A 24,678-nucleotide genomic window follows, 5' to 3' on the forward strand; every position below is an offset into this window, starting at 1 on the left:
GTGGTATCATCAGCGTAGGAGTGGACAGGACAAGAAGTTTGGTTTAGAAGGTCATTGATGAATAATAAGAAGAGAGTGGGTGACAGGACAGAACCCTGAGAAACACTATTGTTAATAGATTTAGAAGAACAGTGACCGTCTACCACAGCAGCAATAGAAGGTTCATAAAGGAAATTTGAGATGAAGTTACAGAGAGAAGGATAGAAGCCGTAGGAGGATAGTTTGGAAATTAATGATTTATGCCAGACTTATTAAAAGCATTTGATATGTCCAAGGCAGCAGCAAACGTTTCACCAAAAGCTTTAAAAGAGGATGACCAAGTAAGAAAAGCCAGATCACTAGTAGAGCCGCCTTGACGTAACTCTTACTGGGGATCAGATAGAACGTTATGAAGTGATAGATGTGTAAGAATCTTCCTGTTGAGGATAGATTCAAAAACTTTAGATAGGCAGGAAATTAAAGCAATAGGACGGTAGTTTGAGGGATTAGAACGGTCATCCATTTTAAGAAACGGCTGATTGTAGGCAAACTTCCAACGAGAAGGAAATGTAGATGTTGACAGACAGAACTGAAAGAGTTTGACTAGGCAAGGTGCAACCACGAAGGCACAGTTTCGGAAAACAATAGGAGGGATCCCATCAGATCCATAAGCCTTCCGAGTGTTTAGACCAGAGAGGGCATGAAAAACATCATTGCGAAGAATTTTAATAGGTAGCATGAAATACTCAGAGGATGATGGAGAGGGAGGAACAAGCCCAGAATCCTCCAAGGTAGAGTTTATAGCAAAGGTCTGAGCGAAGAGTTCAGCTTTAGAAATAGATATGATAGCAGTGGTGCCATCTGGTTGAAATAAAGGAGGGAAAGAAGGGAGTTAGAGCTTGAAAGATTTTGACACTTTCTGTTAATGAAGGAGTTTTTGGCTAGTTGGAGAACAGACTTGGCATGGTTACGGGCAGTAATATAAAGTGCATAAGATTCTGGTGATGGAAGACTTAAGTACCTTTTCTGGGCCACCTCTCAATCATGTATACCACGAGAACAATCTGTGTTAAACCAAGGTTCGGAAGGTTTAGATCGAGGAAAATGAGTGAGGAATGTACGCCTCCATGCCAGACACTATCACCTCTGTTATGCGCTCGGCACACAAAGACGGGCCTCTGACACGGAAACGGTAGTCATTCCAAGGAAAATCAGCAGAATACTTCCTCAGGTCCCCCCAAACTAGCAGAGGCAAATCGCCAGAGGCACCTTCGCTTAGGGGGATCCTGAGAAGGGATTGGAGTGATAGGACAAGATACAGATATAAGATTGTGATCGGAGGAGCGGAACGGAGAAGAGAGGGTGACAGCATAAGCAGAAAGATAAGAGGTCAGAAAAAGGTCAAGAATGTTGAGCGTATCTCTAAGACGGTCAGGAATACGAGTAGGGTGTTACACCAATTGCTCTAGGTCGTAGAGGATAGCAAAGTTGGAGGCTAGTTTACCAAGATGGTCAGCGAAGGGAGAGGAAAGGCAAAGCTGGTGGTGAACATTGAAGTCTCCAAGAATGGAGATCTCTGCAAAAGGGAAGAGAGTCAGAATGTGCTCCACTTTGGAAGTTAAGTAGTCAAAGATTTCTTATAGTCAGAGAAGTTAGGTGAGATATATACAACACAGATAAATTTAGTTTGAGAATGACTCTGTAGTCGTAGCTAGATGGTGGAAAACTCATTCATTTGATTCAAGATTCAAGAGCTAGAGCAGGTTAAGTCGTTGCGCACATAAACGCAACATCCAGCTTTGGATAAAAAATGAGGATCAAGAAAGTAAGAGAGAACAGTAAAGGTTTCAAGACACTTATCCACCAATTTTTGACCACTGCCTTGACCCTTTTACGGGACTGGCATTTCAGCGGGCATTTTTTTTTTTATTTTTGTTGCCCTTGGCCAGTGTCCTTCTTACATAAAAAAAAAAAAGGGGCTACTGTCAGTAGCCTCGGACACCTGAGTTTCAGTGAGAAAAAGAAGATAAGGTTTAGAAGAGGAGGGGTGGTGTTCTACAGATTGAATATTAGATCTTAGATCGCGAAGGCTGCAGAAGTTAATGAAGAAAAAGTTGAGGGGGATGTCATGACACTTAGAATCGTTGTCAGAAGGTCAGTCCGACCTGATGATATTTGTGGACCCCTCCCGAGGATGGTGTAAGAGTCACTATGATCATTTTGAAATTCTGAGTGTGTGTAGTTTTGTATGAAGGAATATATATATATATATATATATATATATATATATATATATATATATATATATATATATATATATATATATATATATATATATATATATATATATATATATGTGTGTGTGTGTGTGTGTGTGTGTGTGTGTGTGTGTGTGTCTGTGTGTGTGTGTGTGTGTGTTTATAAAGTGATAGTGATATATATATATATATATATATATATATATATATATATATATATATATATATATATATATATATATATATATATATATATATATATATATATATATATATATATATATATATATATATATATATATATATATATGTGTGTGTGTGTGTTTGTGTGTTTGTGTGTGTGTGTCACATCAACCCTGCTTTCCCGCTTCTGGCTGGCTCCATGGAGCCTCCATGTCACACCCATAAAACTGACTAAATGAAAATGCCATTTCCTTGGCATAACTTAGAGGCAAACTTGTGCCGCTCTCATCTAAACAATACACTCCTTCCCGTGTGTGACACCACCAAGTCTGCGTCTCAATGTCAGATGCAACACTTCTACGCTTCATTCCTCCCACAAGTCCCTCGATGACACAGGTATCGCCACAACGATACTCCACAACCACAACTGCTCCTTTACAGGATGCAGCACCCGCATCCCCGCACATGGAGCCAAACACCCACACATGGCCATCAGAAAACAACAATCCCCAGCTCTAACATGAGCCTGGCCAACGTGCCACTGGTTCCAGCAAATACTATCGTGTGCAAGCACTTCTCATCAGATCCTATACCTTGTCGCTTCGAGGAAGCCGACATCCATCAACACATACTACGCACCTCGGGCCCAGCACCTGACAAGTAACAACAGCTTGGCCAACAGCATCCCCTAACAACATTGAGGGTGCTTCCTGAGCGGCAAGCAACACACTAGCACAGGCAGCCTCACTCGGGACTGCCTTTCGACGCGGCGCCGTAACGGTGGCGTCAAATCATAATTTGCCCCGGAAGGAGGTATCGGACGAGCAACATTATAAACAACAAAGGTCATTAGGCTTGCCAGACTGATCCGCGCGTTTACACCCAACAAATTTTCTTCACATCCGTCCACCAAATCCGCGCCAAACGCTTAAGAGTTATCCTGACTCTAAAACGGTCAAACACCAGACCTGCAACGTGCTTCTAGCACCCGTACCTCCTTAACTGCGGATGGCAAATCAAAACGAAACATCAAACCTCCGTCCTCCTCTTTCCGCCGGCTATTCACAATAGTGTTACTCTCAGCAAACTCTCCCCGACCCTCAGCTTCCTTGTCTTCCACTCCTGCCTTGGCAAATAGTGGGGCAGCACACACACGAGGGGTAGAACCCACCCTGACTACACTGACAGCTGTTGTAGCAGCTGCCAGCATAGCATGGGTGGCTCACCTCGTAAGCAAACACCTACCTTGTCTGGTCCCGGCAGGGGAGCAGCATACTTCCCGCCTCCGGTACACTCTGCAGGGAAGGAAACTCCAGCCTCCCCAGCAGAGTCAGGAGTCTCCCCGCCCCCGGCAGTGACCCCTGACACACCAGCCAGAACTAGCTGGAGCCCAGATTGAGTACGGGCGCCCACAGCTTCAACACCAGGTGACAACTCCGCCTGAGTGCCACTTCCAAAAGGCTCCACAGGGTGAGGCATGCCATCAAACACACAACCCAAACTTATCACTCCAGCCTCACCCATGGCAACACACTCACCAAAGACAGGTGCCTCTTGTGGTGGCTCTGCACTTTTGCCGTCAGCCCCAGCACACTGACTCAAAGACGAGTCTGACTCTGACTTATCAAAACCCTAGCCAGCAGAGGGACAGGCCTCTGGGCACTCTGCCTCCACTGCGGCATCAGTACTAACACTGAGCTCCTTTTCTGCAAGCCCTGCCTTATTGTAGTCGACCCCTGGGCTCACAGATGCCGCAGACACCCGACGCCTGGGTACTCGCCTCTGAGGCAGCACTCTCAGCAGCCTCCACACCTGAGACGGCATCCGTGGATGGGGGCTGCATCCATACTCTTCCACCTGCCAATTCATTCCCAAGAAGGAAATCGACCCCCGACACTGGAAGGTCCTCCGTTAGTGCCACCCGCGCCTCCGCGGTCTCTAGCGAGCATGTCAGCCTAATATCCGCCGTGGCGAGGCTCTCTGCTGCGCCAATTTCTTGGCACCACACAGGCTGACCGGAGGTAACTCGCCTCCCAGTCACATTTCTGTACAGCGATTGCTGTGTCACTGTCCCTCAAAACTGTAACAGGATACGTAACCCCATCAATTTCAACAGTGCCCTGACACAAAAATGAACAGCACCAGTCCAACTCATACCTCCCAGGGGACAGTGAGGTAACAAAAGATGAGAGGGCAGCCACACCGCCCTTTCCACCCTCACGATTCAATACAGCCCTGGGACTCAATAAAGGCTTCTGGGGCGTCTTGGTAGCCGTAACGGTTATTAATTTGGGACAGTTAAATTTGTTATGTCCTATAGTTCTATAATAATAGCACGTGGGCTGCACGTTATACCTGTGAGTACTGTGTTTCATGCTCCCAGACTATCTCCGTCGTGGGCTGGGTGGAAACTTATTACCAACAGGGATGACTCGCCCTGAGTTGTTACTGGAGCCACTACCACCAACCAACCGTGGCACAGGCCAATGCGCCGACACGTGGTCATCTGCCCACGTAGCTGCCTCCTTCAAGGTCTTAAACCTTTCCTCACGGAGCAGCGGTACTGACTCCTTCTCAGCCACATTAATGAACTGCTCCATTACCATGTGATCCTTTAACTCACGGTAGAAGGTGGCCTGCTCGCTAGCAATCCACTTTTAAAATGTATCCTCAAGATAGGGAGCACATTCTAAATTGGAGTCACTGGCCCTTTTCTTCCCTCCACTTAACTGCAACTCTGTATGTCTCTGGCTAATAAGCTCTTAGGATGTTAGCCTAAAACTTCTCATAATCCTTCAAATCCTCTACTGACATCCTATCATACACATCTAATGCCTTGCCCTTCAACATATTGGCAACAAGGCCAACCCATCCCTCCTGAGGCCATTCAAATTCTGAGCCTTTCCCCTCAGATCTCCTAAACCACCCCGTCACCTTCTTTTCATAAAACTCAGGGATCAACTTCAAACTCCTCATCATCTGGCTTTCTCCTTAACTCTTTCATCTCTCCTCAAGTCCTGAGGTGAATTAACTTCATTTCGAGTCTTCTCCGACTCAAATATCCTATTCTATCAAATATCAAATATTCTCTCCTCCTCCCCCTCATATATCTTCGCCTCCTTCTCTGCCTCAAGTAATCTCATTTCCTTCTTCTCGGCCTCAAGCCTCTTAGCTTCCCTCTCAGTTTCATGCCTCCAGGCTTCTCTAGCCTCTTCTGTCTTCAATCTCCTTTCCTCAGCTTCTGCTTCCAACTCCATTCTCCTCATCTTCAATTTGAATCGCAATTCCTCAGACATGCCTTCGGTCTGGAAGAAGCCACCATAGCTGCGGGAAGGGTTAACACGTCCGTGGACGTTATGTGTGGGACTAGGTGTCCTCACACCGAACTGGCCCCAGTCTACACTGCCGGTCCCATCACAGGCAGGGGATTCAGGTCGCGAGTCACCCGTGCTACCAGCCCTGCCCTCCATGGTTTACTCTGAACGTGGGCACACACAAAACAAAGAAACAAACAACAAACTGTCTTCCCAACGTGGAGACAAAGCTTCTAGCTATAATAGCGAGGTCGTTAATTTCTGTTACAACCACAATTCCCAGCCCCTTCACCAAGCTGGCGCACCTGAACTAGCTTCACTCAGCCGCCTCCTACGTTGACTAAGTGCAGGGCTCAAAAACGGGTGTACAGGGTCCCTTGTGACGCCTGAACCCTTTTTTCCACGACAGTCGTAACTCCAGGTCACATTAAATTGAGGTTGCCAGACTGTTTTACCGACCCACAGACAAGAGAGATACTCCAAAGAGTACTTAACACCCACAGCCACAGAAGAATCGACAACCACGTCTAGGAAAAACAGTTAACACACAATAACATGCATATGATCGAGGTATAATACACAGTTGGGCTTCCACCCACCGTGACAGTCTTCCCACTGCCCAACAGAGTGTTATAACCTCAAGCTGAGTAGTATCGTTTTACTGTCTCCTGGACGACAGGCCTTTTCAGGACCTGGGGAGGGAGTAAAGTTTACTACGTGGTTAATTACTTAACTCAACTGCGGCTGAACTGCCTCGACCCGCATAGATCCACACATAGACACCTGCCCACACCCGCTCCTCGCGCTGTCTCTACTTGAATAAAACACGTTAATTAAAAAAAAAAAAAATCTTCTGAGCAAACAAAGGGGACCATATGAATAGTGATAGTTTCTCTGTCAAGGGCAACTCTTCTCCGATAAATCCTAGAGCACGTCTCGGTACGTCTGCTCTTGCCAACAACAGAGCAACGCCTGGCGTGGGAAACTTTAAAAAATTCTACTGAGCAAACAAAGGGGTCCAGATGAATAGTGATAGTTTCTTTGTCAAGAACAACTCTTCTGCTCTAAACTATGTGAAACTCAAACTGACTGAACAGAGGAACATAAGGTAAATTAATCGGGGAAGGAGAGTGTCCAGGCGCGGAAAATCTTGTGGTAAGTTAATGCCAGCAAGCGGCTACGCATCGTACCCTAGCCCACTCTCTCTCTCTCTCTGTCTCTCTCTCTCTCTCTCTCTCTCTCTCTCTCTCTCTCTCTCTCTCTCTCTCTCTCTCTCTCTCTCGTTTATTTTCTTTTGTCTGTTACCATTATTACTTTTTCATTGCGTTCTCGCTGTACATTACAATATAAATAATTAAATAAATAAATAAATAAATAAATAAATATATATATATATATATATATATATATATATATATATATATATATATATATATATATATATATATATATATATATATATATATATATATATGTAAACAGCTCTGACCTCAAACACACACACACACACACACACACACACACACACACACACACACACACACACACACACACATATATATATATATATATATATATATATATATATATATATATATATATATATATATATATATATATATATATATATATACGAGTATATATATATATATATATAACCAGCTGTGACCTCACTAAACGTTTTCTTTTGTGTCTCACAACACAAGGGGGCAGTCACAGCCTGCCCTCTAAAGAGAACTACACACAAAACTACAAGCACCTAATAACACACACACACACCCTTCACTCAAAAAATTTAAAATCATCATGGCGACTCCTACACCAGCCTCGGAGTCCCCATCTGGGGAGGGGACCATAAATGTTCCCAGGTCGGACTGCCTTTCTGTCGACAACCCTAAGTACTTAGTCTTGACACCCCCTCAAATTTTTCTTCATTAACTTCTGCAACATTCACGGTCTAAGATCTAATTTTCAATCTGTAGAACACCACCTCTCCTCTTCTAAACCTCATCTTCTTTACCTCACTGAAACTCAAGTGTCTGAGGCAACTGACAGTAGCACCTTTTATGTTCCCTCCTACTTTCTTTATCCTCATTTTCGATCCAAAGCTGGATGCTGCGTTTATGTGCGCAATGACTTAACCTGCTCTCGTGCCCACGCTCTTGAATCTTCCGAGTTTTCCACCATCTGGCTACGACTATAGAGTCATTCTCAAACTAAATTTATCTCTGCTGTATACCTCTCACCTAACTCCTCTGACTATAAGAAATTCTTTGACTACTTAACTTCCAAAGTGGAGCACATTCTGATCCTCTTCCCTTTTGCAGAGATCTCCATTCTTGGAGACTTCAATGTTCACCACCAGCTTTGGCTTTCCTCTCCCTTCACTGACCATCCTGGTAAACTAGCCTACAACTTTGCTATCCTCCATGACCTAGAGCAATTGGTGCAACACCCTACTCGTATTCCTGACCGTCTTGGAGATACGCCCAACATTCTTGACCTTTTCCTGACCTCTAATCCTTCTGCTTATGCTGTTACCCTTTCTTCTCCGTTGGGCTCCTCTGATCACAATCTCATATCTATATCTTGTTCTATTACTTCAATCCCTCCTCAGGTTCCCCTAAGCGAAGGTGCCTCTGGCATTTTGCCTCTGCTACTTGGGGGGACCTGAGGAGGTATTTTGCTGATATTCTTTGGAATGACTACTGCTTCCGTGTCAGAGACCCGTCTTTGTGTGCTGAGCGCATAACAGAGGTGATAGTGTCTGGCATGGAGGCGTACATTCCTCACTCTTTTTCTCGTCCTAAACCTTCTAAACCTTGGTTTAACAGAGCTTGTTCTGGTGCTATACTTGACAGAGAGGTGGCCCACAAATGGTACTTAAGCCTTCTATCACCAGAATCTCATGCACTTTATATTTCTGCCCGGAACCATGCCAAGTCTGTTCTCCAACTAGCCAAAAACTCCTTCATTAACAGAAAGTGTCAAAAACTTTCAAGATCTAACTCCCCTCGTGACTTATGGCATCTAGCCAAAAATATTTTCAATAACTTTGCTTCTTCTTCTTTCCCTCCTATGCTATCACATCTATTTCTAAAGCTGAATTCTTCGCTCAAACCTTTGCTAAAAACCTTGGACGATTCTGGGCTTGTTCCCTCCTCTCCTCCACCCTCTGACTACTTCATGCTACCTATTAAAATTCTTCGCAATGATATTTTCCATGTCCTCGCTGTCCTAAACCCTTGGAAGGCATATGAACCTGATGGGATCCCTCCTATTGTTCTCCGAAACTGTGCCTCCGTGCTTGCACCTTGCCTAGTCAAACTCTTTCAGCTCTGTCTGTCAACATCTACCTTTCCTTTTTGCTGGAATTTTGCCTACATTCAACCTGTTCCTAAAAAGGGTGACCGTTCTAATCCCTCAAACTACCATCCTATTGCTTTAATTTCCTGCCTATGGAAAGTTTTTTTTTTTTTAATCTATCCTCAACAGGAAGATTCTTAAACATCTATCACTTCACAACCTTCTATCTGATCGCCAGTATGGGCTCCATCAAGGCCGCTCTACTAGTGATCTGGCTTTCCTTACTGAGTCTTGGTCATCCTCTTTTAGAGATTTTGGTGAAACTTTTGCTGTTGCCTTGGACATATCAAAACCTTTTGATAGAGTCTGGCACAAAGCTTTGATTTCCAAACTACCCTCCTACGGCTTCTATCCTTCTCTCTGTAACTTCATATCAAGTTTCCTTTCTGACCATTCTATTGCTGCTGTGGTAGATGGTCACTGTTCTTCTCCTAAATCTATTAACAGTGGTGTTCTTCAGGGTTCTGTCCTGTCACCCACTCCCTTCTTATTATTCATTAATGATCTTCTAAACCAAACTTCTTGTCCTATCCATTCCTACGCTGATGATACCATCCTGCACTTTTCCACGTCTTTTCATAGACGTCCAACCCTTCAGGAGGTAAACATTCCAGGCAGGAAAGCCACAGAACGCTTGACCTCTAATGTTTCTAAAATTTCTGATTGGGGCAGAGCAAACTTGGTATTGTTCAATGCCTCAAAAACTCAATTCCTCCATCTATCAACTCGACACAACCTTCCAGACGACTACCCCCTCTTTTTCAATTACACTCAACTGTCCCCCTCTTCTACACTGAACATCCTCGGTCTGTCCTTTACTTATAATCTGAACTGGAAACTTCACATCTCATCTCTAGCTAAAGCAGCTTCTATGAAGTTAGGTGTTCTGAGACATCTACGCCAGTTTTTCTCACCCCCCAGCTGCTAACTCTGTACAAGGCCTTATTCGTCCATGTATGGAGCATGCTTCACATGTTTGGGGGGGTTCTACTCATACTGCTCTTCTAGACAGGGTGGAATCAAAAGCTTTTCGTCTCATCAACTCCTCTCCTTTAACTGGCTGTCTTCAGCCTCTCTCTCACCGCCGCAATGTTGCATCTCTAGCTGTCTTCTACCGCTATTTTCATGCTAACTGCTCTTCTGATCTTGCTAACTGCATGCCTCCCCTTCTCCCGCAGCATCGCTGCACAAGACTTTCCTCTTTCTCTCACCCCTATTCTGTCCACCTCTCTAATGCAAGAGTTAACCAGTATTCTCAATCATTCATCCCTTTCTCTGGTAAACTCTGGAACTCCCTGCCTGTTTTTGTATTTCCACCTTCCTATGACTTGGATTCATTCAAGAGGGAGGTTTCAAGACACTTATTCATGAATGTTTGACCACTGCTTTGACCCTTTTATGGGATTGGCATCTCAGTGGGCTTTTTTTTTTTATTGGATTTTTGTTGCCCTTGGCTTCCTACATAAAAAAAAAAAAAATAAATAAATAAATAAATAAATAAATATATATATATATATATATATATATATATATATATATATATATATATATATATATATATATATATATATATATATATATATATATATATATATATATATATATATATATTAAAAAATTCCATTTTCAGAATAATATGAGGCCCTATGGATTGATGTGGACAATTTTAACCATTAGTAACATATCAATGGCTCAAGGAACTCCTCTTTCTCGAAAATGTAAGTATTATTACATATGGTAACAGCAAAGCAATCTCTTTCGATGTGCACCATGTATATTTCTGAATATATACGCTTATATTGATAATAATAAGTAATAAATTCTTTGTACAGCACACAGGAAACGTTGCAGTTTGGTCTGGTCTGTAGAACGTACATGTCTTCTATTAGACATTTTTATGTGCCTTTTTGTATGTCGCTGATGCGGTCACACAGTTTTTTTTTTTTTTTTCGAGAAAATGCCAATGCATTTCAATATAGGAAAAGGTGATTAAAGCTTCCGCAATTCGCTCTACTCGTGACTGCATGTGATACTGACAAGTATCACATGCAATCCAAACTCTTTTAGAGGTATTCAGCCCTCCTCACGTTCCGGGGCAGAGAGATGGCTGCTTTTCAGACACCCGGTATTAAGAAATTCCTGCATCTCTAGAAATTTTTGGATTACCTAGTTTCTGAAAAAGAGAAGGAAATATTAAGCTTCCTTCTCCCATTTTCCCAACAGTATCCATTTTCCGGGCATATAGTATCTATCATAAAGCTCCGGTCACAAATACCCGAATTAGAGCCCGAATGCGCACCTTGTAAACTTCGGTCAGCATTCGGAGTCCATTTAGTGAACATGGGGAACACTTCGGCAGGGCTTCAGCGAGTTCACCGAATATTTCGTGAAATGCGAAATTTTCGGTCCGGCTTCGTAAACGAAAAAAATCAGGCTATATTCGATATGCGTTCGGTATGCTTCCGGTATATGTTCGGTATACATTTTGTGTATTCGGTATGGATTCAGCGTCAACAATTTGAAATGTGACCGTTAAAAACTTCAAAATTCAGTACATATTCGGTAGGCCTTCGGTATGTGTTCCTTATAAATTCGGTCTGTATTCGGTATGCATGCAGCGAATGCAATAAGAATGCAGATCCAACAGAAACAAAATTTTTACAGCATTTCTGATTACATACCAGATGCGTATCGAATGTAAGCTGAATGTATACCGAATTTTTACCGAATGCAAATCGAATGCGGATTGAACCCAAACCGAACGCGCACTGTCTGGTAACACTGCCGATATAAATACAGGAATAAACCTGTGGGCGAGGAAAGGGATCTAATTTGAGGGATTATGTTGACTCACGGAGGACTGGGATTAAAGGATTGTTCTGGGAGAAAGAGGAGAGACAGAGAGAGAGAGAGAGAGAGAGAAAGAGAGAGAGAGAGAGAGAGAGAGAGAGAGAGAGAGAGAGAGAGAGAGAGAGAGAGAGAGAGAGAGAGTTTAATTTATTTATTTTATTGCACCGCAACATCGAGGTCATATGGCGCCGCTACAAACCCTTAAAAGCGACAAAGATGGCAGTTCTTAAGATATCGATATTAAAAACTAAATTATAGGCAAGGTAAAAAAGAAATCATATAAAAAAAAAAAAGGAAATTGGAAGAACCATAAAAAAATAAATAAATCATAAAATGAGAGGATTGGTATAATATTTTAGTTACTTTATTTAATCTATTTCAATTTTATTTAGAGTGAGGGGGTACTGACCCAGACCACTGTCTGGCGTTGTACGTTCCAAACCCAAGACATTGATCACACTGACCCAGATATCCTGCGTTGTTCGTTATGTGCCCAAGACACTGACCCCACTGAGCCAGATATCTGGCGTTCTTCGATGCGTGCCCAAGACACTGACCCCACTGACCCAAGCCCCAAGACCCAGCATTGTTTTGTCTTCCTCACTTGCTTCCATGTTATCCCAATGCAATAATAAGGTTCTCTCCAATATTATATTACTTTTAGAATAAATAGGAGAGCACTTAATAGGTAATCTATAAAACAGAAAAGATTAGGGGAAGAAGAGAGGAAGTAAAATGGCCAAGGGCAAACAAAGCACTATGGCAGTCACTAAAAATAGTAAAACTTGAAACTGGTCAGGTAAAAATTATTTTTAGACCAAGAATAATGACAGAGAACTCTGACGTAAAGACAGAGGCAACTCTCGGTAGGCTACCTCCTCGACAAGAAGAAGGGAATATAACACTATGTCCCATTCCTGCATCAGATTTTCAACCATCTGTGTAAACTGGGACGGAGCCAGAGTGTGTTGAAGAGTATTCCATAAATAAAGCATGAGACTCGTACTGTGATAATAAATCTTTATTATTAACAACAGGAGGGCAGATCGATACCCGCGAAAACACCCAATACCCGACTCTTGGAAGGCGATGGCGGTAAATGAAGAGGGAGGGTTTATGAAACTCGGTCATGGTAGACCTCATTACCAGAGACTGACGGCTTAGGTCCAGTGGCAGGACACCAGCATCCACCAGTAACCTAGGGATTGGGGATGAGCGGAACGCACCAGTTCCCTGGCGAATACCTACGTGGTGCACCGAATTCAACACACGGAACCGAACCTCAGTAGCAGAGGAATAAATTTCACAACCGTACTAGATCTAATTTAGAAAGAATAAGACTTCAGTGCAAGGCTAGAAGGTTCTATCTGTCAGCACACCAAGAAATATGAACCAAAACTCTTAGAAGTGATGGCGTCTTCATGCATGCTGCCTTAAAATAACGAAAGTAGGATATCCAAATCAGCCGACCGTCCAATATAAGTCCCAGGAAACGAGTTTCTTCCACACAAGAGATTCTCCTATCATACAAATCTGGGTCAGAGTGAACACCACGAAAGTGGCAAAAAAGCATGACCACAATCTTTGAAGCCGAGAATCAAAATCCCCGAGTTGTGGCCCGCTGAGAAATCCTATTGAGTGCCGCCTGCAGCTTCTTCTCAATAAATGGCATCCGATTTACAGAAAAAGGAGTTACAAAAGTCATCGACAAATAAGCTACCAAGAACTCCTTCCGGAACTACACCAATGACACTACAGCGAAAAGTACGACACTAAGTATACTTCCTTGCGGCACGCCATCTTTAAGTGGGCGTACTCCTGACAGATCGCCGCTAATCCTTGCCCGTAATAAAACGAGATAAAAACTATTATATAAAAATAGGAAGTCGGCCACGAAAGCCAAACTCAAACTAAGCAAAATGCCATGACGCCAAGCTGTGTTGTAAGCTTTCTCTAAATCAAAAAAGATTGCGACATGTTGTTGCTTATTAGCAATTGCATCACAAATGGAAAATTACAGAGACAAAAAAGCATCAGTCGTAGATCGCATTTTCCGGAAACCATACTGACCTGGAGACAAGTAATTGCCTCTCTCCAAGTACCATAAAAGCCTGATATTCACTATCTTTTCCAGCAACTTAATAATGCATAAAGTTATGGAAATGTTGTTATAATTGGTCTTTTCCAGGCTTTGGAATGGGAATAATTACAGCCACACCCAAAGAAGATGGAAAATCACCGGTATTCCAGATAAAGTTATAATGGTCGAGTAAAATAGTAAAAGCTTCATCGGACATGTAACACAAAAAGGAATATGTGATGTCATCGGGATGAATTATGTCACTGGGACAAAGCCATGTGTAGCTCAGATCGAGAAAATAGGACATTATAAGACTTTACACCAGGGAGGGCAAAATTAACGCCAACAGATTCCAAATGTCGACGATGAGGTGCCATATGTGTTGTTGATCCTTTCTAGAGACACTCGCAAAGTACTCAGGAAACAGTTCGGCAACTGTCTTTGAGTCTGTCACCGTGTCCCCATCATGGAATAAAACAGGTGGGGGAGGATCAGAGAACTTTCCAGATATTATGCGAACTCTGAGTGGTGTGAGAACTGTGATGGAAGAGACATAACTCTTCTAAGACTCCTGCCGAGCCCTCTTTAAGGTTCGGCGAACACAGGCACGAGCTCGTCGAAAAATCTCCAAATAGTGGACGTCCCCACGATGCCACCGAAGGCGAGAAAAGCGGTTGAACAGTGACTGTACAATCCGCATTGCACTATGGAACAGGACGTTTAGGAAACTGGCCAGAGTTCTTATTGATGGAATGAATAGCACCGGAGTGCAAAACATCAGTGAAGTATGTTGCAGCCTCAACACAGTTTCCCATTTCATCCATTGAGTGAGCAGGGGCGCTGAGATCTTTTGAATAGATGCCAATCCGTCTTATTTAGCCGCCACCCTATTTGCCACCGCTACCCTATTTGCCCTGTTTCTGGCCTCTATGCATTGCTTTCTTAGACGTAGTTCAGAGTTAACTATAACTCTTAAATCTTTTTCATACCCTGAACCTACCAGAGTTTCTTTGTTTATTTTGTACCTATCCTGTGGGTCTCCTCTAACTACGCTTCTATGCATTGCTTTCTTAGACGGAGTTCAGAGTTAACTATAACTCTTAAATCTTTTTCGTACCCTGAACCTACCAGAGTTTCGTTGTTTATTGTGTACCTACCGTGTGGGTTTCCTAAACCTACGCTAAGTGCTTTATATTTGTTGATATTAAACTGCATTTGCCATCTGTCGGTCCATTCATTCATCCTATCTAAATCTGGATGCAAGGCGATGCCATCCAATTCTGATCTAATTAATCTACCTATCTTCGTGTCATCTGCGAATTTACTAACATCACTACTAATTCCATCATCCAAGTCACTGATATATATTAAAAACAACAATGTCCCTAATACTGATCTCTGTGGCACCCCACTAATTACATGATCCCGGATTTAGAGCCTTTTATTACAACTCTCTGCCGCCTGTCGCTTAGCCTTGGCCTTATCCAGCCTAACACCTTCCTATCTATCCCATGTGCCCTAACCTTTCTCAGGCAAGACTTTCACTTCGTGAAGCCATGTTGTGACTGATCAATCAAGTCACGTTTGTCTAAATGCTCCCTAATGTTCGTCGCTATTATTAACTCCATTATTTTACCTAAAACAGAAGTTAAGGTGACAGGTCTATAATTAGACGTTAAAGTTTTATCTCCTTTCCTAAAGATTACATTAGCCTGCTTCCACATTACTGATACCTCACCAGACTCAAGTGATTTCCTAAAGACAGAAATTAATGGTTCACTAACAACTTATTTGCACTCTTTAAGTATTCCGGGATATATTTAATCTAGTCCTGGTGTCTTGAACTTTTTAGCCTATTTATCTCCTATTCCACTATCTCCTTAGTTATGATAATATCTGTCAGCTTCTCATTTGTAAATATGGGAACTGACGCCAGCCTCCAGTTGCCTGCCTATCACCACGCAAAGGTGATGCCAGCCTCCGGTTGCCTGCCTATCACTACATCCGGGTGAGGTCAACCCTCACACCCTTCGTCTTCCGGACGCCAGCCCTGGCTGTGACCTGACCCGGCCAGCAACGACCCCTACATCCCCAGTCCGTGTCTGCGCAGCCTTGCTGGTGGACACGCAGAGTCCGTGTCCGCCTTGCTTCGGTGGCGGACATGCGACACACGGGCAGCTTCACAGATTTATAATTTTGTATAGTATTGTTATATCAATATACAGCACATTACCACCGTGTTTCTTTGGTCACCTACACATAAGTATTAGGAGAAGCTTTATATATATATATATATATATATATATATATATATATATATATATATATATATATATATATATATATATATATATATATATATATATTCACTAGCACATAAAAATGGTGACCGCGGTGGAAGGAGTCGACGCTACTAGTACTCCAGGCTAACGTGTCCTGCCTGCTCGTCGCCAGTTACTCCAGCTACCTTCATTGCCTCCAGGTAATCTGCTAAGCCGTCGCCGACGCAAACCGCTACGCTACTAGGTGTCAACGGTGCGTTCTTAAAGCTGCTTTTAGGGCCTCTTTCAAGCTTTTTATGCCGAGCCTACCCCTCCATCCTGTGCCCATACGACTTCAAGCCGTCGCCGACGCCGTCCCTGCTTCAAGTCTGAACTTTTTAAGCTGTCACCGACGCAACTCGACTGCTTTGCTGCTGATCCCGTCGTTCTAAGACTTTGAATCTCGCGTCTGCAAGTTTTGGTGTTGCTGTGGTCTTTCCTGCTCGCGGCTTTCCAGTGCAAAATCTGCCACTCATCTTTCACACTTTAAGATTTTATCATCATCATGTGCATTGTCATGATTTTAGCAGTGTATTGTTGTTATTTTGCGATTTATTGGCATAGAAACGTCTTGTTCTTTTCTTTTATGGCCTCTAGTGTTGTCGAAGTTAACATGGCCTGTGATTCGCTGTCCTGAAGTCACCGCTAATGTAAGTTTTGTATTTGGCCACTGTGCTCTCTTTTTTTATGTCTTTGCTATGTGAGTTTTGTGATTCGCCAGTGCGTACTCACTTTTATGACGTCTTTGTTCTGTGAACCTTGCGATTGGCTATAGTGCATACATCACGTGTCTTACACAGATAAGCACGTCGTTATTATGTGAAGTAGGTAGCTCTGAGAGAGAAAAGGAGACAATATAAGATTCACCATCAGTGGAAGCAAAGTTAACTGCACAAGATTCCAAATGGCGACGATAGTGTGCCACAAGCGAATTAGGATCCTTTCTAGAAACACTAGCAAAGTGATCTTCAGTATGTCAGTAACCACCTTGGAATCACCCACCGTCTGGAATATGTCAGTAACCACCTTGGAATCAGCCACCGTCTGGAATCAGCCAAGCGTAGGAGTCGAAAATTTCCCAAAAACCTTGCAAACTTTATTCCGACTTGTGTAAATTGGGTCGTAGCTGTTATTGAGGAGAGATAGTCTTTGCCAAGAAGTTCGGTTTGCATTCTTTAAAACCCGATGAGACTGAGCTTGCTGCCGTCGAAAGATACTTATGCAGTGGGGGTCCCCACGATGTCAGCGAAAACAAGAGAAGGCAACATTCCTCGCCCGCACAGTATTTGAGCAATTATTATTACACCAAGGGGCCGGACATTTGAGAAAAACTGCCAGACACCCTAGGGACGGATTGGAGAGAAGCAGATAGTAATATATGAGTAAAATATGTCGCAACCATCGCCAAAACTATCAAAGTCAGCTGGTGAGCAATCAGGTAAAGTGAGTTCTGTAAAAAAGCTGCCCATTAGTCCTATCTAGACTCTACCTGGAACTACAAGAACGTGTTTCAGATTCTGTCGATTCTAATATCATTGGAAAGTGATCGCTGCCATGCAAATCTGGTAAAACCTACCAATTAAAATCTAAGAGATCATTAGGAGAGCTAAGAGAAATACCATTAGCTGTGGAAGTGCCAGTTTGACAATGATAATGCGTTGTATCCTCTGAATTTAGGATCCCTAATTCCTCATCCTCTATAAATGAAACAAGTAAAACACCTCTGGGGTTGATTGTGCTATCACCCCACAGAAGATGGTGATTAAAATATCGTAGTTAAAGAAAAGGAAAGGGAAGGTCTCGCAAAGTCACACCTCGCGATACACACTACATATTATATAAGGACGGTAAAAAAAAAAAAATGCAACAGTCCGTAGTGGGGTTGTAGTGTGGAGCTCGAGACTATAGTGGAACCAGACTAATTTGATACCCGGGGTGTTGGCTGTACCTCTCGGTTCTCTCATCACCTCAACCCCAGAGTGACCTGACCTGACCATGGCCAACAGGGTGCAGCCTGGGGAATTCACATGTCAGGGAAGCTGGGACGGCAGAGCCGCAAGTCGTATACGCGTTGCCAAGTGTACCAGAAGGTATACAGCGACGGTATTCATTCATCAAATCGAAAGCCGTTTAAATAAATAAAAAAATAGATAAATAAATAAATAAATGAAAACATGCAATAGTGTATAACAACAAATAATTTTGGAATACTTAAGGCAAAGGATGACAGCATGAGCGAAAGAGATGTTCATATGCCTGTCGACTGTGAAGAAACCAATGTGGGTCAGGAAGAGCCCGATTACCAAGTTAGCCTGGTTCCACTATAGTGTAAAATATATAGTTGCGAACCAGAATTACAATGCCACCGTGATGGCTTTTCTCTAAATCAAAATCAGAATAAAATCCACCATATCCGGAAAGAGGGGGAGAAACTGAGTCTCCCACCACTGTCTCTCGCAGACATACACACGCTGGAGAGAAATGTGACGGGAGAAGACTCATCTTCTCCCAAAAAGAACGCAGACCACAGCAATTTCATTGGAGGATTCTGTAGAGTATTACTTTCAGGGGGTTTTCAGGGAAGCTCCATAGAGAAGGCTTCCTCTGCCAACTTGGTTAGGTACCTTACTCGACAAGAAAGGCTTATCTAATCTTAGATAGAAAAGGAAACCTGCGACCGGATACTTGGTGTAATGATAGGAACCTACACACAGGTCTCTGATATTCCTCAAGAGACATTAAAAGGAGGATTCCTCGAGACAGACAGATTGGAGACGTGGAAAGAAGCATTCAACGTCCATGTAGGATAAAGATGAATCACTTCGCTCATCTAAGTCCTGTTCAAGGCCTTCTGATGTTTCCAAAGAAATTTTTCTTCTGGAACGCCTGGTAAGTCAAGGGACACAGCAGATTCTCGGGAACGTTTCTGGTGGGACTCAGAAGGAACTTTATGAGATTTCTTTATCAAAGAGTGCATCTGTTGCCGTTTAACAATCTTGAGAAGTGTTCTTGGTTGAGAATCCATGGTGGCATTAACTTATGCAATATGAAAACCTGCAGAAGTAGTCTGTGATGTCGTTGCTGAAGATGCTGTAGAGGGCTTATCTGTGACATTTTAATAACATAAAAATATAAGAAAATAAGGGCAGCTGCAAGAAACCACCAAGCCTACATGTGGCAGTCCCTGTATGAAACATACCATCCATAAATTTATCTCATTTTTAAATCTCCCTAATGACAACATTAACAGTCTGATTACTGAGTCTGTTTAATTTATCTACCACACTATTTGAGAACCAATTCCTTCCTATCCCTTTTTTTCCAATATCAAACCAATTATTTCTTGTTCTATCCTGATTACTGATCCTGATAATTTTGCCTACGCCACCCGTATACCACCTAAAGACTTCTACCCGGTCCCCTCTTAACCTACGTCCCTCTAAGGAATGCAAATTGAATAGCTTCAGTCTCGTTTCATAAGGAATACCCGTTATCCCTTGTATTTATTTAGTCGTTCTTCTTTGTACTGATTCTGATAGACCTATATCCTTCTTGTTCTAACCCAACTTACCACTATTTGTGAGTTACGTTAGAGTTGCCAAGTCTTTCTACTCACCAAGCACTGCTATTTCACTCTCGTTACTCAAGTAAAATTACCGAGTGGTATGCCATAAACGTAGCTCTAAAAAAATCTACAAGTATTTATTAACTATTATTTCAACTAAACATGCAAGCAAAAAAAAAAAAAAAAATCATATCATACTTATTTCAGTCTCAAAGTTAAACTCGAGTAGAAAGAAACAGGGAAATTTTTAAGTGCTACACTTATCAATTAACTACACATTATTTCAAATAATATGGAGAACTCATTTAAAGCCACACGTAATTTGGTCCATCAGGTAACACAGTAGCGCTCCGTCTCCATCATTAAACATATGTATGAACACACATAAACTAAGATATTTTTGAAAATATCTGAACATAGTATACTTCATAATAAAACACTAGGTCATGGCATGCAAAGGACCACAGGAATCACCATTCCACTTACCTCAATCAAGCTTAAAATAAACACACGAAACACAAGAAAAACACATGAACAGCCACAATATACCTGACACAACTAAAGTTGCGACACTCAAGGTATTTACTTAAGTTTTACTTACTGACATGATGAAGCAGAGAGCTCTGCTGTCTTCATGGTTCACTAAAGTCAGTTTGGTACACCTTGGCACACTATCCTGCTTATTCCTTTTGTTTGTCTACTGCCTGCTTGCGCTTCATTTTATTATCGTTTGTAACTGTTGTGTCGTTGAACTACATACGTCTACATTCATAAGGTCTATATCTCGCTTAAAAAACTCAGGATAATCATTCCCACAAAGGGATATAGATGTCCCTCATGCCCTTCTAATTCGCTAACCACTAAGTCACTGAGGTTAAGTCTCAGCTGTTTCCAAATTTAGCACGCTTATGTCTAATAGGGAATCACTGAGGGTAAGTCTCTTCTGTTTCCAAATTTATCATGTTTGTGCCTACAAGGAAATCACTGAGGGTAAAAAAAAAAAAAAAAAAAAAAAACATTTACCATGTTTGTCCATTCGTTGATCATATCCAAGTCCGCCTACGAGGCGATGGCATCCAAATCTTGCATAATTAACCTACCTATCTTCGTGTCACCTGCACATTTACTAACATCACTAATAATCCCACTATCTAAGTCATTATTAGATATTAAAGACCACAATGGTCCAAAAACTGATCTCTGTGACATCTCACTAACTACTCAAGCCCCGCCCACACATTGATGAATTTTGATGGCGACTTCGCCATCAAAATTCAGAGAGAGAGAGAGAGAGAGAGAGAGAGAGAGAGAGAGAGAGAGAGAGAGAGAGATGCAGAATCATCTTTACAGGGAGTTATCAATCCACTGTCACCTGACCCTAGCAAAAAGGTGTGAAGGGCATGTAGGAGAGGTTGGTACTATGGCGAATCTGCTGTGTCAGCGCTGCGAACTTGTTGAAACAACACTGCGAATTCATTGCGACAGCGGCTACAGCGCAACAACAATGCTGCGACACCGCTGCGAACATGCTGCAACCTTCAGCCGTGGCGACTCCGATGCGAACACGCTGCGACTCAACCTGCACTAGCCTAGTACCTTCTCGTCTAATTAAAGTATAGGCGAATGATGTCATAACTAACCTCGTAAACTTTACTGTAAAAAGTCAACAAGTCTTCAAAAAGTGAACAAGACTTTCCCTTCGTGAAGCCATGCTGTCACTGATTTGTTAAGTTATGCTTGTTTAAATGCTCCCTAATGTTCGCGATTACTGACTCCCTTATTTCACTTACAGCTGAAGTAAATCTGGTAGATCTATAATTAGACATTAAAGTTTTATCTCCTTTCTTAAATATGAGTAGTACATTCGTCTGCTTCTACATTACCCGTACCTTTCTTGAATCTAGCGATTTTCTAAAGACAGACAGACAGAGATTTTCTAAAGACATCTTTACATTTCTGAAGTATCATAGGGTGTATTTCGTCTGGTTCTGGTGACTTTTTTTTTTTTCAACTTATCTATCCCCTGTTCCAGTATCTCTTTACTTATGGAAATATTTATCGGCTTTTCATTCTCTTCTCCTCCTAAATCTGTTCACCATTCGGCATTTCCTGCATGCTTTCCTAAGTGAAAACAGTTAAAAAATACTAGTTTAGAATATTTCTTATCTCTTCCTCAAAACTAACTTTCCTTTAATTTCTGTTCTTTGTCCTATAAACCTGAGATAATCCCTTAGGGCCTATCTTCACCTGGTTAGCTACCTTTAATTAGTATTTTTTTTTTTTAGCTTTCTTCGTAAATTTCCTGATCAATTTATTATATTGAATGGAAATTTTGAATTTTGAGTGAAAGGTGTGTGTGTAATTAGGTGCTTGTAGTTTTGTGTGAAAGAAAAGTCTTTGGGGGCAGGGTGTGACTGACCTTGTGTTGTGAGACACAAAGGGAAGCGTTCAGTGAGGTCACAGGTGGGTTTAATAATAAATTCACAACACCCTCTGAACCAGTGCTTTAGACCTCACTGGGAGTAATTAGCGTTTCGGCAAGTGCCTACTGCCTTCACCTCTTATACTGCCTCTTCCTCCTCCTGGTGAGAATTATAAATGGAGCATTTATTGTCAACTTGGAGGTGAATCCCATCAACTTACAGATTCTTCCATTATGTGGTCAAATTTTCTGATTCAGCGGTGTCCAACGAATTCATCTTTCAGGTAGGTTTCATCAGATGAATTCACCGGTATCACGAATTATGAACCGAACATAACATACATTTATGAACTGATTTTGATGAAATTTAGAAGTTGGGTCGCCCTTCATCTGGGGAGTAACAGAGGCTAAGTCTTAACTAGTTCCATCCCAAAACCGTTAGATTACTTAGGCAAAACTGGCACCATAACACAATTTTTGATGGTGCCACCAGGTTATCGACAGAAGAAATGTACAACAGTAAACGGACATATATTTTAGTTTCATTATAAGGTAAACTTTATTTGGTTGATAGCTTTGGCGAACAAACAACTGGCTTAGAGTGATGAAACCGTGCTTTGGAGTGTCAAATTTTATCCGAGCGAATCCGGGTTAGTGTATATATATATATATATATATATATATATATATATATATATATATATATATATATATATATATATATATATATATTGTTACAAGTAACATTTTAGTAGTGCGAAGGAAGTTAGAAAGGAGAGGAAGAAAGATGAGAGCAAGAGAGAGAGAGAGAGAGAGAGAGAGAGAGAGAGAGAGAGAGGGGGGGGGGGAGCAAACCATAGTGACTCATCCCCGTGCTCTGAGTTTCTTTATAAAACCGCGTGTCATCCACCTTGTACTAATTTCTTTTTCCCCCTACTTTTCCACCAACCTTCTTTCATTTTCTAGATATAAAAGAGTTGCCCTTCTCTATAAAATAACTAAATGCCATCCAGCTCCCTTTATGAGCACGAATTAATTTTTATAACCTATTCCTCGTCTTAGATCGAAGTAGCCGAGTGAGGTAGGAGGGTTCAAAGAGCCCGCTCTGGAAGTTCTAGCAGTCACGTGGGAAATCCATTTCAGTGTTGCTTGTTTTATGTGCATGTTTACATCCAGCCTAGACTTTGGAAGGAAAGCAGGGATGAGTCGCGACCTGAGACCCCCGCGTCTTTAGGTAGTGTGAGAGTTGAATTGGCTCACTTTAGTTAGTTGGACACCCAGTCCCGCAGATAGTGTCCATGGCCGTACTAATCCCACTCACAGTATTGGCGGAATTTTCAAGATAGAAGGAATGTCTGAAGAGTTGAGGTTTAAGTTAGAAATGAGAAGAATGGAACTGGAAGTAGAGGCAAGGATAGTGAAAGCTGTGGGGCTTAGGGAAGTCAGGGGATTTGAGGCCGAGGAGGCGGCGAAGCCACTTAAGGCGGAGAAGGAGACAAAAATGTATGAGAGGGAGGAGGCTGAGAAGAATAGAATTTATGGGTTGGAGAAGACTCGAATAGAGTCTCACCTCATGATAGTCGGAGATGAGAGGTAGTGAAGGAGGATAAAGTATGAAGCTAGATAGTAAGAAGCTTTAAGCTAATACCCAAGTCTGATGAAAACGTGACCGAATAGTTTAGAAGGCATCAGAATTTGATTAGCCTCAGAAATGTTGGGTTGGCCTTGTTGCTAATATATTGAAAGGCAAGGCATTAGAAGTTTATAATAAAATGTTATTCTAGGAGTCTACGAGGCATGGCCGGAAGCATGCAGATTACAATTTCGGGGAAGTAAGCAAAAGGCCTAGAGATTCTTACTTCGAGTGTGCTTACCATCTCGGGGACGTCTGAAAAGTGGATTGCTAGCGAGTAGGCCACGCTATATGGCCAGATGATCACGTATTAACCACTGACCGGTGTCTCGCTGTTTTTTTTCACCTTCTCCACTGCAGCGATGCAAACTCTAATCCCTTCTAAACCAAACTTCAAAAACGCAGATTGGGAGAAATTCCAAAATTAAATAATCAACATAATGAACTCCAGTGACAACGTAGAATCAGCCACATAGGAAGAGATTGACAAAGAAATAAGAAAATGGTACCAAATTATCAAGAGCCACCCAAAACACCTACCTATCACTCAATACAGAGCACTACCGCACACCAGACAACGAATGCACACAAAATATTAATTTCCCAATCCAATACATTTAAAACAAACTCATATCAATGGCTGGCAAACCAACATTACGACATATACACAAAATTAAGTAATGAGCTACATGAAGTATTACTAACAG

At 42.1% G+C, this 24,678-nt stretch overlaps 1 long non-coding RNA gene across 1 annotated transcript in view; it reads left to right on the forward strand.

Moving 5' to 3' along the window:
- Positions 1-24,678, forward strand: part of LOC135090581 (uncharacterized) — a 45,085-nt gene that overhangs the window by 5,278 nt on the left and 15,129 nt on the right. Inside the window, exon 2 of the long non-coding RNA XR_010262044.1 lies at positions 10,731-10,818. This is a non-coding gene — a long non-coding RNA (uncharacterized LOC135090581). The remainder of the gene's footprint in view (positions 1-10,730; positions 10,819-24,678) is intronic.

Source organism: Scylla paramamosain, chromosome 35 (genome assembly GCF_035594125.1).
Source record: "Scylla paramamosain isolate STU-SP2022 chromosome 35, ASM3559412v1, whole genome shotgun sequence".
Taxonomy (NCBI): Eukaryota; Metazoa; Arthropoda; class Malacostraca; order Decapoda; family Portunidae; genus Scylla; species Scylla paramamosain.